Source organism: Salmo salar, chromosome 09 (genome assembly GCF_965601325.2).
Source record: "Salmo salar chromosome 09, fSalSal1, whole genome shotgun sequence".
Classification (NCBI taxonomy): Eukaryota; Metazoa; Chordata; class Actinopteri; order Salmoniformes; family Salmonidae; genus Salmo; species Salmo salar.
In genome coordinates, this window is record NC_138299.1 from 107558564 (window position 1) to 107572213 (window position 13650).

The window sequence follows — 13650 nt, forward strand, 5'->3', positions numbered from 1 at the left end:
AGTCCAATCGGTCTGTTAATGACCCACACCTGGGGCTCATTACCACCTGCTTAGGGGAAGGGTTAGAGGAAGGGTTAAGGTTAGGGGAAGGGTTAGGGGAAGGGTTAAGGTTAGGGGGAAGGGTTAAGGTTAGGGGAAGGGTTAGCTAAAATGCAAAGTAGTTCAAATTCTAAAGTTGTCTTTGATGAGATTTGAACGCCCCTCCCCCCTCCCCCGACCAATCACCTTACTTTCGTGTAAACATCTGTCTTATGTAACCATACCAAACGTAACATATCATACTAAATTTGTTCCGGGATTTACGTTTACAATGTTACGTCTAGTCTATGACACTGGGCTGGTATACCGTGTGCATATTTGTGTGTCACTTGGAGCTGTAGGTCCAACAGAGAATGAACCAGTACTCTACATCCTACAGAGGAGTCCTCATCCTCTCTCCTTCATGCACTGAAGTAGAATCATGAAAGCATAGGAAATGACAGAAATAACGGTAGGACGTCTCAGTTGGTAGAGCATGGTGTTTGCAACGCCAGGGTTGTGGGTTCGATTCCCACAGGGGACCAGTACGGGGGGAAAAAAATGTATGAAATGTATGCTTTCTCTACTGTAAGTCGCTCTGGATAAGAGCGTCTGCTAAATGACTACAATATATAATACAATATTTGAAAATAAGAATTTGTTTTTAACTGACTTGCCTAGTTAAATAAAGGTTATATTAAAAAATGATCACTACTTAACAAACGTTGTTTTGTCGATATCACAAGATAATTTTTGTGATCTGTCCCAGTATATATGATGTCCCACTCTTTCTGAATTCACCCTACAGTAGAGTAGAATATAGTAGAGTTCACTACAATACAATACAATACAATAACCAAAATAGATTTGTTCAATGTCAATGTGTCATGTCATAGCTGACACCCCATACTTTCTGCAGACAGACATCTTGGAATATTAATTCGGAGCAAATATTTAACATCGTTTTTTGGAAAAGTTGACAAAATAAAATACGAAAATTCTGCATCTGCACAGTTCTTCCAGTAGTTGTCAGAATTGTCAGTGTAAATTGTTAAAAGCAGTGTCATTGAGTATATCGTTGTATGGTTTGTTAATCTTTGAAATCAATGGTTTTTGTTTAGCATAAACGTTAAAGTGAAAAATCTGAGTCTTTATTCCGTTAGCGTGGACTTGCCTTGAAACAAAGACACAACCACACAATGGCAGATCCGTGATTCTGTTGAACCAGAACCCTAGTCCTGCATTACATCTGGTGCTGGAAACCCACACAGGAATTGGTGAGTTGACTTTTAAAGCATTGGAGCAGAGTCCACACACACCAGTTGAGGCCTACGGTATCTATTTTGAGTTACTGCCCCAAATATCAAGACTGTAGAAAAATGGAACTCCAGCACACACAATTTAACTCTGTATATTTATTATGTATGATGTTAAGGCTCAAGACCTTTTTGAAAATAAACTGACACATTCCTTATCTAAATATAATCAATTGAATTTAACAGTAAAGCCTCCTCTTGTGTCGTATCTCCAAAAACAAAACAAAAATAATATCTGAGTCCATCTGACCACGGTCACAGCTCAGACTACGGAGAGCACTGTGAAAAGAAAGACACATCTTTGATTTAAACACTACAACCAGCTACTGTTATGACGTTGTTGTGTTGTTGTTCATTAACATAAAATAGTCTGTTGAATTATGGAAACGTCAAGTTCACAAAACCAAACCAAAAAAAAACGACTTCTGGGATCACGTCACAGCTGACTGTGAGAAAATGAAATCCTGCTACTGTTATGATATTGTTGTCTTGTGATTCTGTGGTTGAGGAGATGTCTGGCCGGGTAGGCCCCTTCGCTCACAGCCTCTTCCGGCAAAATGAAAAAGTCCTCTTTTGTGTGTGATTGACTGGTAAATAAAAGTAGCAAAGGGAAAAAAATCTACATATTCTAGGCTAAGCTGTACATAAATGAGTCATTGAAGTGTATTGAATTGATATGTGTGTATTATAATATCTCTATACCTACACATCTAGCGCTGGAAATCCACAGAGGAACTGGGGAGTGTGTTGACTTTCAAGGCTGAGTGTTTAAATCTACATCTAATGGAAATCGTCCCATTCATTATCTAAAAACTGTCAATTAAATTCAACAGCCAAGCCTCTTCATATCTACAAGACTAAACGAAAGAAAAACTTCAGGGGGGGGGAAGGGATCATCACCTCATAGCTGAGAAACCATGAGAAAGAGAAATCCTTTGACCACAACCCGTTGCTGTTATGAGGCAACGTCCTAAATAGCAGAGGCCTACGGGCTCTAGTGCACTGTGTAGGGAATAGGATGCAATTTAGGATGTAACCATGGTGTTGTGATGCTGTGGTGAGCAGAAGCCTGGGTATAGCCATGTGTTTTCCCACCCACTCACTGGGCTGTTACACAGGGCGATGGTGACAGTAAATGAACAGGGATGACAGTAGTGACAGCTACACAGAGGCTTTGTCACAAATGGCAGACCTATTCCCTATATAGTGCACTTCTTTAGACCAGGGCACATAGGGCACCGTACAGGGAATAGGGTGCCATTTGGGAAGCAAAAAAAAACCTTCACACAGGAAATGCCTCTGTGTCCTTCCCCGTTTCACTTCCCTCTCTGGGTGAGAGGACAGGAGGATACAGCTGATAATGATGAGAAGCACAAACACTGCAATCACAGAGTTTTATTTTCGGGGGCTTATTGCAACCGTTTAAATATCCTCACACACACATAAACAAACACACACACACACACACAAAGGAGTACACAACCCAATATGATTCAAATGGCATAAAACATTCCTCTTATGGTCTAAATGCCAGATGCACTGAAACTATGTGTTACTATAAAAAAAAAAAAAAGATATGTCATAAAACCATTAATTAAATTCACCTGGTGTCATAATAGCTCACGTTGACAGTAATGGAACGTCCCCATCACTAGGTGTTTTATCATTTCCAGTATATGGATCTCTCTCTCTCTCTCTCTGTCTCTGTCTCTCTGTCTCTCTTTCTCTCTCTGTCTCTGTCTCTGTCTCTCTTTCTCTCTCTGTGGTCTTGGCAACTGGACCTTTTTTGGAACACCCTTATTTTGGTCTTACTGAGATTTACTGTCAGGGCCCAGGTCTGACAGAATCTGTGCAGAAGATCTAAGTTCTGCTGTAGGCCCTCCTTGGTTGGGGACAGAAGCACCAGATCATCAGCAAACAGTAGACATTTGACTTCAGATTCTAGTAGGGTGAGGCCGGGTGCTGCAGACTGTTCTAGTGTCCTCGCCAATTCATTGATATATATGTTGAAGAGGGTGGGACTTAAGCTGCATCCCTGTCTCACCCACGACCCTGTGTTTTTTTTTGCCTGTTTTAACTAAACACTTGTTGTTTGTGTACATGGATTTTATAATGTCGTATGTTTTTCCCCCAACACCACTTTCCATCAATTTGTATAGCAGACCCTCATGCCAATTTGAGTGGAAGGCTTTTAAATAATCAACAAAGCATGAGAAGACTTTGCCTTTGTTTTGGTTTGTTTGTTTGTTCATTAGGGTGTGCAGGGTGAATACGTGGTCTGTCTTATGATAATTTGGTAAAAAAAACAATTTGACATTTGCTCAGTACACTGTTTTCACTGAGGAAGTGTACGAGTCTGCTGTTAATGATAATGCAGAGGATTTTCCCAAGGTTGCTGTTGACGCATATCCCACGGTAGGTATTGGGGTCAAATTTGTCTCCACATTTGTGGATTGGGGTGATCAGTCCTTGGTTCCAAATATTGGGGAAGATGCCAGAGCTGAGGATGATGCTAACCACTTCTGGGGAATTTGGAAAACACTAAACAAACAACACTAAGAATTATCTATCCAAAATGGAGATGTATGGGTGTCAAGTTGTGTATGGTTCACACTGCAGCTCTTTGCCCAAACTTGAAAAAAGGCCTTTAAGGACTGAAGGACGCAAGGGACAACTCAATTTTCTTCTGACTTCTTTTATTTCTTTAGTCAGTTAGTTAGTTAATTAGTTAATTAGTTCGTTCGTTCGTTCGTTCGTTCGTTCGTTAGTTAGTTAGGTTGATAACCTTTAAAGGCAAAACACAAAAAGAAATATCATTACTTCAAGTAAGGTCATTTCAAATTAAATATATAATCTTAATGTAGTCATATTATCTAAATTATACTATATACTAAATTAGACAATTGGTCTCAATTCTCAACACAAATAAACACCAAACTGGCCACAATTTTACACAACAATGTCCATGTGCCTACCGGTTGAGTCTCCAGAATCCTAAATGAGCTGAATGTGTTTGGATGAGAGTCTCCTCTTCCGTGAAGGACTTCCAGTGAAATGCTTTTCCACCAAACATTTCACCACCTGCTATCACAAAGGTGCACCAGTATATATGTTCCCCAGGGAAACACAAGCTAATGATGGGTTCCACAATGCATACACTCTTTCGCCCCCTGTTGGTGTTTTATCTTTGAAATCAGTTGAAAATCTGAACGCCTTGAATATGAATACCTGTCTTTTGACGCAACACCTCCCACTTGATCTCCTGGTTCTTGAACCCAAGGAGGTCACATCGGCTCCATCTTCGATGGCTTTACTTCTGCTCTTCTACAGTTAATAACACAACCAAACGCCTGACGTCCCTGTGAAGAATTGTAGCAGGGATTTTGGTTGAACGTTTCTTTGCTTTGTCTCCACAAACATGCTTCAAAGTTGAGATGGGATAACTTGGGAAGGTTCGTATATTTGCATCTCTCACAATGCCCTCCTTGTCAGCGTTGACATTGACGACCCTACCAAGCTTATACTGACTCCTCAAAGCGTTCTGGTCTGCAAGCCAGACGACGTCTCCAACGGCCACGTTTCGCTGCTTTGTGTGCCACTTACTCCTCACAAACAGGTTAGGTCCAGCCAAATGACTCCACTTCCTCCAGAACCAGTTAACTTCTGCTTGAATGACTCTTAACCTTTTGTAGGAGTAGTCTTCAAACTCAAAGCTTCCTAAGTCTCCCCTAGGTCCAGTCCTTCCAAGCAGAAGAGAATTAGGGCTGATGTATTCTATGCAGTCCTCCCGGCTCTGAGTCCTGGCATCTATGGGCCTTTCATTGGCAAGGTTAGCAGCCATGAGCATAAATGTTTGAAACTCACTCCATGTGAAGAGTCCTTCCCCTCTCATATTGTGCAAGGCCCGCTTCACAGTGCGAACAGCTGCTTCTGCAGCACCATTCCTGTGAGGGGAGTCTGCTGGGTGGATCTTCCAGCTCCACTCTGTTCCATGCTTTGAAGCTTCATTTTCAAGCTCAGATGTAATTTGTTGATCCAGGAAGTGGTAGAGCTCTTTGAGGGCAGGTCTGGCACCCACAAAGTTCTTTCCAGGATCTGACCACAGTTTCTTTGGATGCCCTCTCAGTGCCGTGAATCTTTGGTAGGCTAGTAAGAAGCCTTCAGTTGACTGGTCACTGACAACATCTGTGTGTATAGCTCTGGATGCCATACAGCAGAAGACAATTCCCCACAGCTTGAGCTTGACTTTCTTTCTCACCTCGTCCTTGACTTCATATGGTCCAAATAAGTCCACTGTTGTGTACTCAAATGGTCTGGCTGGTGTTATACGCTCGGGTGGAAGGTCACTCATGATTTGTTGGCACTTTCTGGCCCTAGCCTTTCTGCACACCACACAGTTGTCAACTCTCTTTTTAGCCAGCTTCCGGCCTTTTATCACCCAGGCCTTCTTCCTCATCCGGAGGAGTGTACCTGCTATTTCTTCATGGTTTGCATCATGGGCCTCTTGGGCTAGGAGAGTGGATATCCATGCCTCATATGGTAGAATTGGTACAGCAGTCTCGTCCTCATCAAAGATCTTGAACCTCCCTCCACAAACCAAGAGCCCAGTCTCTTCATCTCTGTAAACAGCGAGTCTGTTGAGAGTGGTGCCTTGAAAGGTTATACCTTCTTGTGCTGCAAGGAACAGGTCTCTTAGTGCATCTTCACACTCCCCAACAGTGAGTACAGCTTGTTTGCCTCTGGACTTCCAGTTTGTTGAAAGAATTTCCTCCCACTTTGGTTTATCTGAGGCTGAATTCCAGGTCAACACTTCTTTCCATTTCGTTGCAGCTCTCCAAACCCAGGCAGTGACTCGGATCAGCCTGGTCAGGCTGCTGAATTTCCTGATGTCAATCAGTTTTGTTACCGCAGAGCCAGCTGGTGGTCTTCGGATCTTAGTCTTAGGTTCATCTGGGTTATTTTGCCTGCTTTGCTGTGCATCACTCTGATTTTCCTTCTGAACTCCCACTTCAGGAAGTATATCATTCTTGTTTCTCTTGGCCTGCGCTCTGGTCAGTGCTGCAGAGAAATATTTCCTTTGAAGTTTGTGTATGCCTTCCTTGGCATAAGCTGCAATTGCTTTGGCTGACTTCTGTGGCCACTCTTCCATGGGTTGCCGCAGGAACGCTGGTCCATTTTGCCACATGGAATCTTCTTGGAGGTCTTCCGGGGCTGCCCCTCTTGTTATGATGTCAGCACTGTTCAGGCCTCCCGGGATCCACCACCAGTCTTCGACGGATGTGGATTTCTGGATCTCTCCAACTCTGTTCGCGAAGAAAGATTGATACCCATAACTGTCTCTCTGGATAGCTCCCACCACAGTTTGACTGTCCAGCAGATGGAGCCATCGTTCAATTTCTATATGACTGTGTTTTTCAATGTACTTTCGAAGTCGTGCTGCGCAGACAGCACCGCAGATTTCAGCTTTCACTGCCTCCCCCTTTTGGTCCAAGGGTGTGAGTTTTGCTTTGGACTCAACCAACCTGACTTGGATGCCTTGCTCGGTTTCCCATCTGAAGTACACTACGGCTCCATAGCTCTTCTCACTTCCGTCAGAGAATGTTATTCCCCAAGGTTTACCAAGCCAGTTGACTGGTGTGAGGCTTCTGTGGAAGGTGATTTGGCTAAGACGTGTGTACTCCTCAAACAGTTTGATGGCTTCTTCTCTCAATTGTTCAGACAGAGGTTTGTCCCATGTGTTTCGGGTCAGAGTTTTGCCTCCAGCTTCTTGAAACGCCTTCCTGACAAGAATGGCGCCCTTTTGTTTGGCAGGTGTGACGAGGCCTATTGGGTCATACAGGCTAGCTACTTGGCTTAGCAGTTCTCTTCTCGTCAGTGGGTTTGGAGTTTTCCCTCTCACCTCTTCTTCAAGGAGATTTTGTCCGACTCTCATCTTCTTTTTCCTCTTTGAGAAATTGATTGAAGTCATAAGGTACAGTTTGTCCTCTTCAACAAGGTATCCAACTCCAAGGGCTTTATTGTCTCCTTTCCTTATCTGGTTTGGGAGAATAAGTACTGTGCCAGACACCGCTCCTTGTTCTCCTGGTACGATTTCCTGCCTCCCACTTTGGCCTGACCGGACCCAGGGTTTGAGGAAAAATCCGCCTGTCCTCAGGATCTCTTCAACTCCTTTGGTGTCCTTGTCCAGCTTTTGTAAGTCATTATGGGAAGTCAGGATGTCATCGACATAGGCATCCTCTTCAAGGATCCTACGTTCCTCCTCCAGGTGAGCGAACATGGGCAGTTTTGCTGTCTCTCTCATGGCCAGTTGTGCAATGCACCCTGCTGGTCGATCGCCAATGTTGACTCTGGTGATGGCATACTCTTCAATCTCTTCCTCCTCAGTGTTTCTCCAGAGAAATCTGTGGAGATGCATCTCCAGGTTTTCTAACCACACCGAATTGTACATCTTCCTGATGTCGCCAAGAGCAGCATGGACACCTCTTCTGAACCTGAGTAGTACTGCTCGGATGGAATTGAGAACATCAGGCCCTTTCAGCAGCAGGTCATTCATGCTGACCCCTTTAAACTTCTGGCTGCTGTTCCATACCAGTCGCACAGGTGTTGTGACAGAGTGTGGGTTTGGCGCCACCAAGTGGCTGACATACCATACTGGTCCTTTCCAGCTGGCGATCATCTCTTTGGTGAGTTTCTTTGCTGCTCTTCTCTCCACCATTTCATGCACTTGAGCTGTGTATGCCATTTTCCACTCTGGCTCTTTCTTGAGTTGTTTTTCTGTTCTTAAGAAGGTGGCTTCAACCCCACTCCTGTTGTAGGGAAGGGCACTTGGATCTTGAATCCAGGGGTATTTTGTGTCCCAGTGCGGTTCATCGCTGTGAGCATCTGCTTTGATGTACGTGAGGCCTTTCCTTATGATCTCCAGCTCCCTTTCCTCACTCAGAGTCATTTCCTTGCCTCCTGGTTGACAATTGCCGCACCGGCATCCTCCACACTTCGGTTCACAAGCTGCTCCAATGCTATCCCATTTCCACCAATCCAAGAACTCTCTGCGAGCAACTGTGCTTTTGGTTTCAGCTGTGAACTCTTGTGTTTTAATTATCTCTTGATACTTGACAGCGGTTGCTCTCATGGATCGAGCAAAGTGCGTTCCAGACCTGTGCGCGGCCATATCGACTTCTTCAAACAGATCTGGATGTGCTCCACCAACAATCTTTCCTAGCGGGCTCTCCCATAAGACAAGGTCTCCAATCACCTTCACTCTTTGCGGAGAAAGCCTTCCTTCGCGGTGGCTTATCAGTAGCTCAATGCTCTCCGGTCTCCTCAGATCTCCTAGACTGACTTCTGGGAAGAACTTCTTGAGTTGCTCAGGTTTGATGACTCTGTGGATGTTGGCAATTTCATTCAAACCATAGCAGACAAGCTCATGGGCTCTTTCTGTGCCTCTAGGCATTTTGACCCTCACTCTGAGGAGATATCTTCTGGTTTTAACCTTCATGGCCATCCCCACAACTCCATGGACGACTAAAGTGATGTTTTCACTTCGAAGATTTAATCTCCTAGCAGCTCTGTGGGTGATAAAATTTGTGTCTGATGCCAAGTCGATCAGGGTTCCAATTTTTTGTCCTGCATTGGCAGTTACCTCGAGCAGCATTAGAATAACTGGCAATTCTTCTACTGCACATGACACAATCTCTCCAAGCTGGATCTTTTCACCACAGTTTGTCTTTGCGGTGATGTTGGTGAACGCTCTCTTGAATTTGTCCGCCATCTCTGGGGAGAGTTTAGATACAAATTCTTCCTGCTCCTTAGTCCGCGTATGCCTTCTCACATTGAATTGTCTTCTTTCTGAGTCACTCCTCCTGAAGTCTCCCTTCAGGCATAGAAAGAAATGGTGGTCTTTTTTACAGTTTCTGTTCCTGCACAGGTATGTCTCTTTGCATTCATCATCTTCTCCATGACAGACCAAGCACCTCTTGCAGGCCCCCAGCTTTTCTACAGCAGCCAACTTTTCCACCGGCTTCAGTTCCTTGAAACGCTTGCAAAAGAATATATTTTCTCTGTGCTTTTCATCACCACACACACAACACAGCCTCCTTTCGTTGTGGACCGCGTGGACGCATATTTCCTCTCCATGCAAGAATTTCTCTTTTCTGGCCTTTCACTCACTCCCAGCTGCTCCAGTTTTTCAAGAATTTCCTCTTGTGTTTTCAGGAATTTAAGAAGGTTCTCAAAGTGATTATCTGGTGTGACATTATTCCTCGGATTAACCATGAAGACAAGCCACTCTCTCTTGATGTCGTCAGGTAACTTGCTTTCTATGGATCTGATCACTAGAGGGTTGTTGATGGCTCCTGTGTTTCCAAGCTCCGTGAGGTCATCCAGGGCCTTCTCTATAGTTTGGATCATGTCGATAACTTTTCTAGGCTGATTTGCCCTTAAAGCAGGAATTTTCTCCAGATCCTCCATTATCTCCAAGGCAATTGTAGACTTGTTTCCATATCTGTTTTCCAGCACCCTGAACATGTCCTCAGCAGTGTTGTAGGAAGACAAACGGAGGCCTCTGCATATCCTCTCATCTATACTGTCAATTAGTTGGATCCTCTTTACTTCGACTGAGCCTGTTGGTTCCCCCTGCTTTTGCAGACTCTCCCAGTCTCTTCTCTATCGATGGAAGTTCATTTTATACCTACTGAACTTGGGAAGACAGATTGGCTTTATCCTCAGTGTCGTTTGTGGAGCTGGCATGGGCACCTGCGGCACTCTCCCTCTGTGTCTCTCGTCTCCTGCAATTCTTTGTGCTGTGAGAAATCCTGCCCTCCTTGCTTCAAGGTTGTTGCCGAATGCCTTCAGATCCTTCACTCTCCCTCCGAGCCTTTCCTTTTCTGCCACCGGAATCCACATCTCCCACTCTGCTAGGCTTGCGATTGCATTTTGGACTTGTGTTTTCACACAATCCCACCGTAGCTCAAAGCCATCTCTGTTTACAGCGGTAACAGGTATCTGAGCAACTCCATCACAGGCTGTCTCGGCTTCATGGATTGCAGACTTCACCTCATTTTCGCCATATCTAGGCCATAGATTGGACTGGACTATCTCCCTGACCTCATCCAATCGTGCTTCGCATTCTTGGAACGTCTTCTCAACTTCAGTCTGCTTCTCCTTGCTCAGTTTAGCTTCTTCACCCTCATCGGTTCCAGCTTCAATGTCTGCCAGAAGGCCAGCCCTGTACTCGTCATTTGTCTCACTGACCGTCCTCGCCTCCGACTTGAGCTTCTTGAACTCCTCTTGTAGTTCTCTTTTAGTCATGTGCTTTGCGACTCTGCTGAGGAAGTTTGCCTGCTTGGTAAAAGTGCTTTTAGCTAAAGTTCTTTTTTGCTTCAGCTCCTTCACTGTTATTCCAAGAGCTTCCTCTGCCATGTTGAGATGTCAGTCAATATTCCTCTCTGCGATGACAGCTTTCCTGACTTCAGGCCGTTAATCCTTTTGTCTTCACTGCCACGCGGTTATCAACTGTCAAGTTGTGTATGGTTCACACTGCAGCTCTTTGCCCAAACTTGAAAAACACAAAAAGAAATATACATTACTTCAAGTAAGGTCATTTCAAATTAAATATATAATCTTAATGTAGTCATATCTAAATTATACTAAATTAGACAATTGGTCTCAATTCTCAACACAAATAAACACCAAACTGGCCACAATTTTACAGAACAATGTCCATGTGCCTACCGGTTGAGTCTCCAGAATCCTAAATGAGCTGAATGTGTATGGATGAGAGTCTCCTCTTCCGTGAAGGACTTCCAGTGAAATGCTTTTCCACCAAACATTTCACCACCTGCTATCACAAAGGTGCACCAGTATATATGTTCCCCAGGGAAACACAAGCTAATGATGGGTTCCACAATGCATACACTCTTTCCCCCCCTGTTGGTGTTTTATCTTTGAAATCAGTTGAAAATCTGAACGCCTTGAATATGAATACCTGTCTTTTGACGCAACAATGGGTAAACCACTTCTCCAATCTTTTTGGCTCTATAACAAAGAACAAACAGCAAAAACATATACATGATCAAATACAAATCTTATAATCAACTATTAAAGACTACCAGAACCCACTGCATTCTCCAATTACATTGAATGAACTACAGGACAAAATACAAACCCTCCAACCCAAAAAGGCCTGTGTTGTTGATGGTATCCCCAATGAAATTATAAAATATACAGACAACAAATTCCAATTGCCTATACTAAAACTCTTTAGAGTCTATGGATTCTTCAATTACATTGAGCTGATTTCTCACGTGCTGTTCCTTCTTTTTCTGTAGTGTATTTCTGTATTGTTTTAGTGATTCACACAGTGAGGCGTAGGCTCAGGTTTTCTGGGTCTCTGTGTTTTTGGTTGGACAGGTTTCTACATTTCTTTCTTAGATTTTTGCATTCTTCATCAAATTTTCTTCAGTTTTCTGTATGAAATGTTTAGATTTCAATAGGGAAGCTGAGAGGTCAAATATACTGTTTAGGGTTTCTACTACCAAGTTTACACCTTCACTACTACAGTGGAACGTTTTGTCCAGGAAGTTGTCTAAAAGGGATTGAATTTGTTGTTGCCTAATTGGTTTTTGGTAGGTTTCCACACTGCATTCCTTCCGTCTATAGCATTTCTTAATATTACTCAGTTCCTTTGGCTTTGATGCCTCATGATTGAGTATTGCTTTGTTCAGGTAGACTGTGATTTTGCTGTGGTCTGATAGGGGTGTTAGTGGGCTGACTGTAAATGCTCTGAGAGACTGGGTTGAAGTCAGTGATAAAGTAGTCTACAGTACTACTGCCAAGAGATGAGCTATAGATGTACCTACCGTAGGAGTCCCCTCGAAGCCTACCATTGACTATGTACATACCCAGCGTGCGACAGAGCTGGTGGAGTTGTGACCTGTTTTTGTTGGTTGTTTTGTCATAGTTGTGCCTAGGGTGGTATATGGGGGAGGGAATGCTGTCCCCTCCAGGCAGGTTTTTGTCCCCCTGTGTGCTGAAGGTGTCAGGTTCTTGTCCAGTTCACTATGGCTCCTCTCTCTCTCCCTCCCTCTCTCTCTCTCTCTGTCTATCTATCGCTCCCTCCCTCTCTGTCTCTCTCTCTCTCTGTCTCTCTCTTTTTATCTCCCGCTCTCTCTCTCCCTCTCTCTCTCCCTCTCCCCTCCTTCTCTCTCTCCCTCCCTCTCTCCCTCTCCTTCTCTCTCTCTCCCTCCCTATCTCTCTCTCTCTCCCCCTCCCTCTCTTTCTCTCTGTCTATCTATCTCTCCCTCCCTCTCTCCCCCCCTCTCCCTCTCCCCTTCTCTCTCTCCCTCTCCCCCCCTTCTCTCTCTCCCTCCCTCTCTCCCTCTCCCTCTCCCCTCCTCTCCTCCCTCCCTATCTCTCTCTCTCTCCCCCTCCCTCTCTTTCTCTCTGTCTATCTATCTCTCCCTCTGTCTCATCTCTCTCTCCCTCTCTCTCTCTACCTCTCCCTATATGTCTCCTCTCCCTCCCTCTCCCTCTCTCTCTCTCTCTCTCCCTCCCTCTCTCCCCCCCTCTCCCTCTCCTTCTCTCTCTCCCTCCCTCTCCCTTTCTCTCTCTCTCCCTCCCTCCCTCGCCCTCTCTCTCTCCCTCCCTCTCTCCCTCTCCCTCTCTCTCTCTCCTCTCTCTCTCTCCCTCTCTGTCTCTTCTCTCTCTTTCCCCCTCTCTCTCTCTCCCCCTCTCTCCCCCCCCTCTCTCTCTCTCTCCCCTCTCTCTCTCTCACTCCCTCTGTCTCCTCTCTTTCCCTCTCTGTCTCCTCTCCCTCTCCCTCCCTCTCTCTCTCCGTCTCTCTCCTCTCTCTCTGTCTCCTCTCTCTCTCTCTCTCTCTCTCTCTCTCTCTCTCTGTCTCCTCTCTCTCTCCCTCTCTGTCTCCTCTCTCTCTTTCCCTCCCTGTCTCCTCTCTCTCTCCCTCCCTCTCCCTGCCTCTCCCTCTCTCTCCCTCTGTCTCTCTCTTCCTATTTCTATCGCTTCCTTTCTATCTTTCTTTAATAAATACTTTTTGTTCTTTTTAGTAAAAACAGGAGCAGAAAAATGTCATGGATAGAACACTCCAAAAAGGGTCCACCTGACTCATGTTACAGTTATGCTGCTCTTTCTGACGCCATGACCTATGTAGGGCAATGTTCCACAACATCAGCCCATAGGTGTCTCTTTGTATGGGGGAATGTAGGGCAATGTCCCCCCTCTCTCTCTTTCCCCCTCTATCTCCTCTCTCTCTACCCCCCTTTCTCTATCTCTTCCTCTCTGTCTCCTCTCTCTCTCTCTCCCT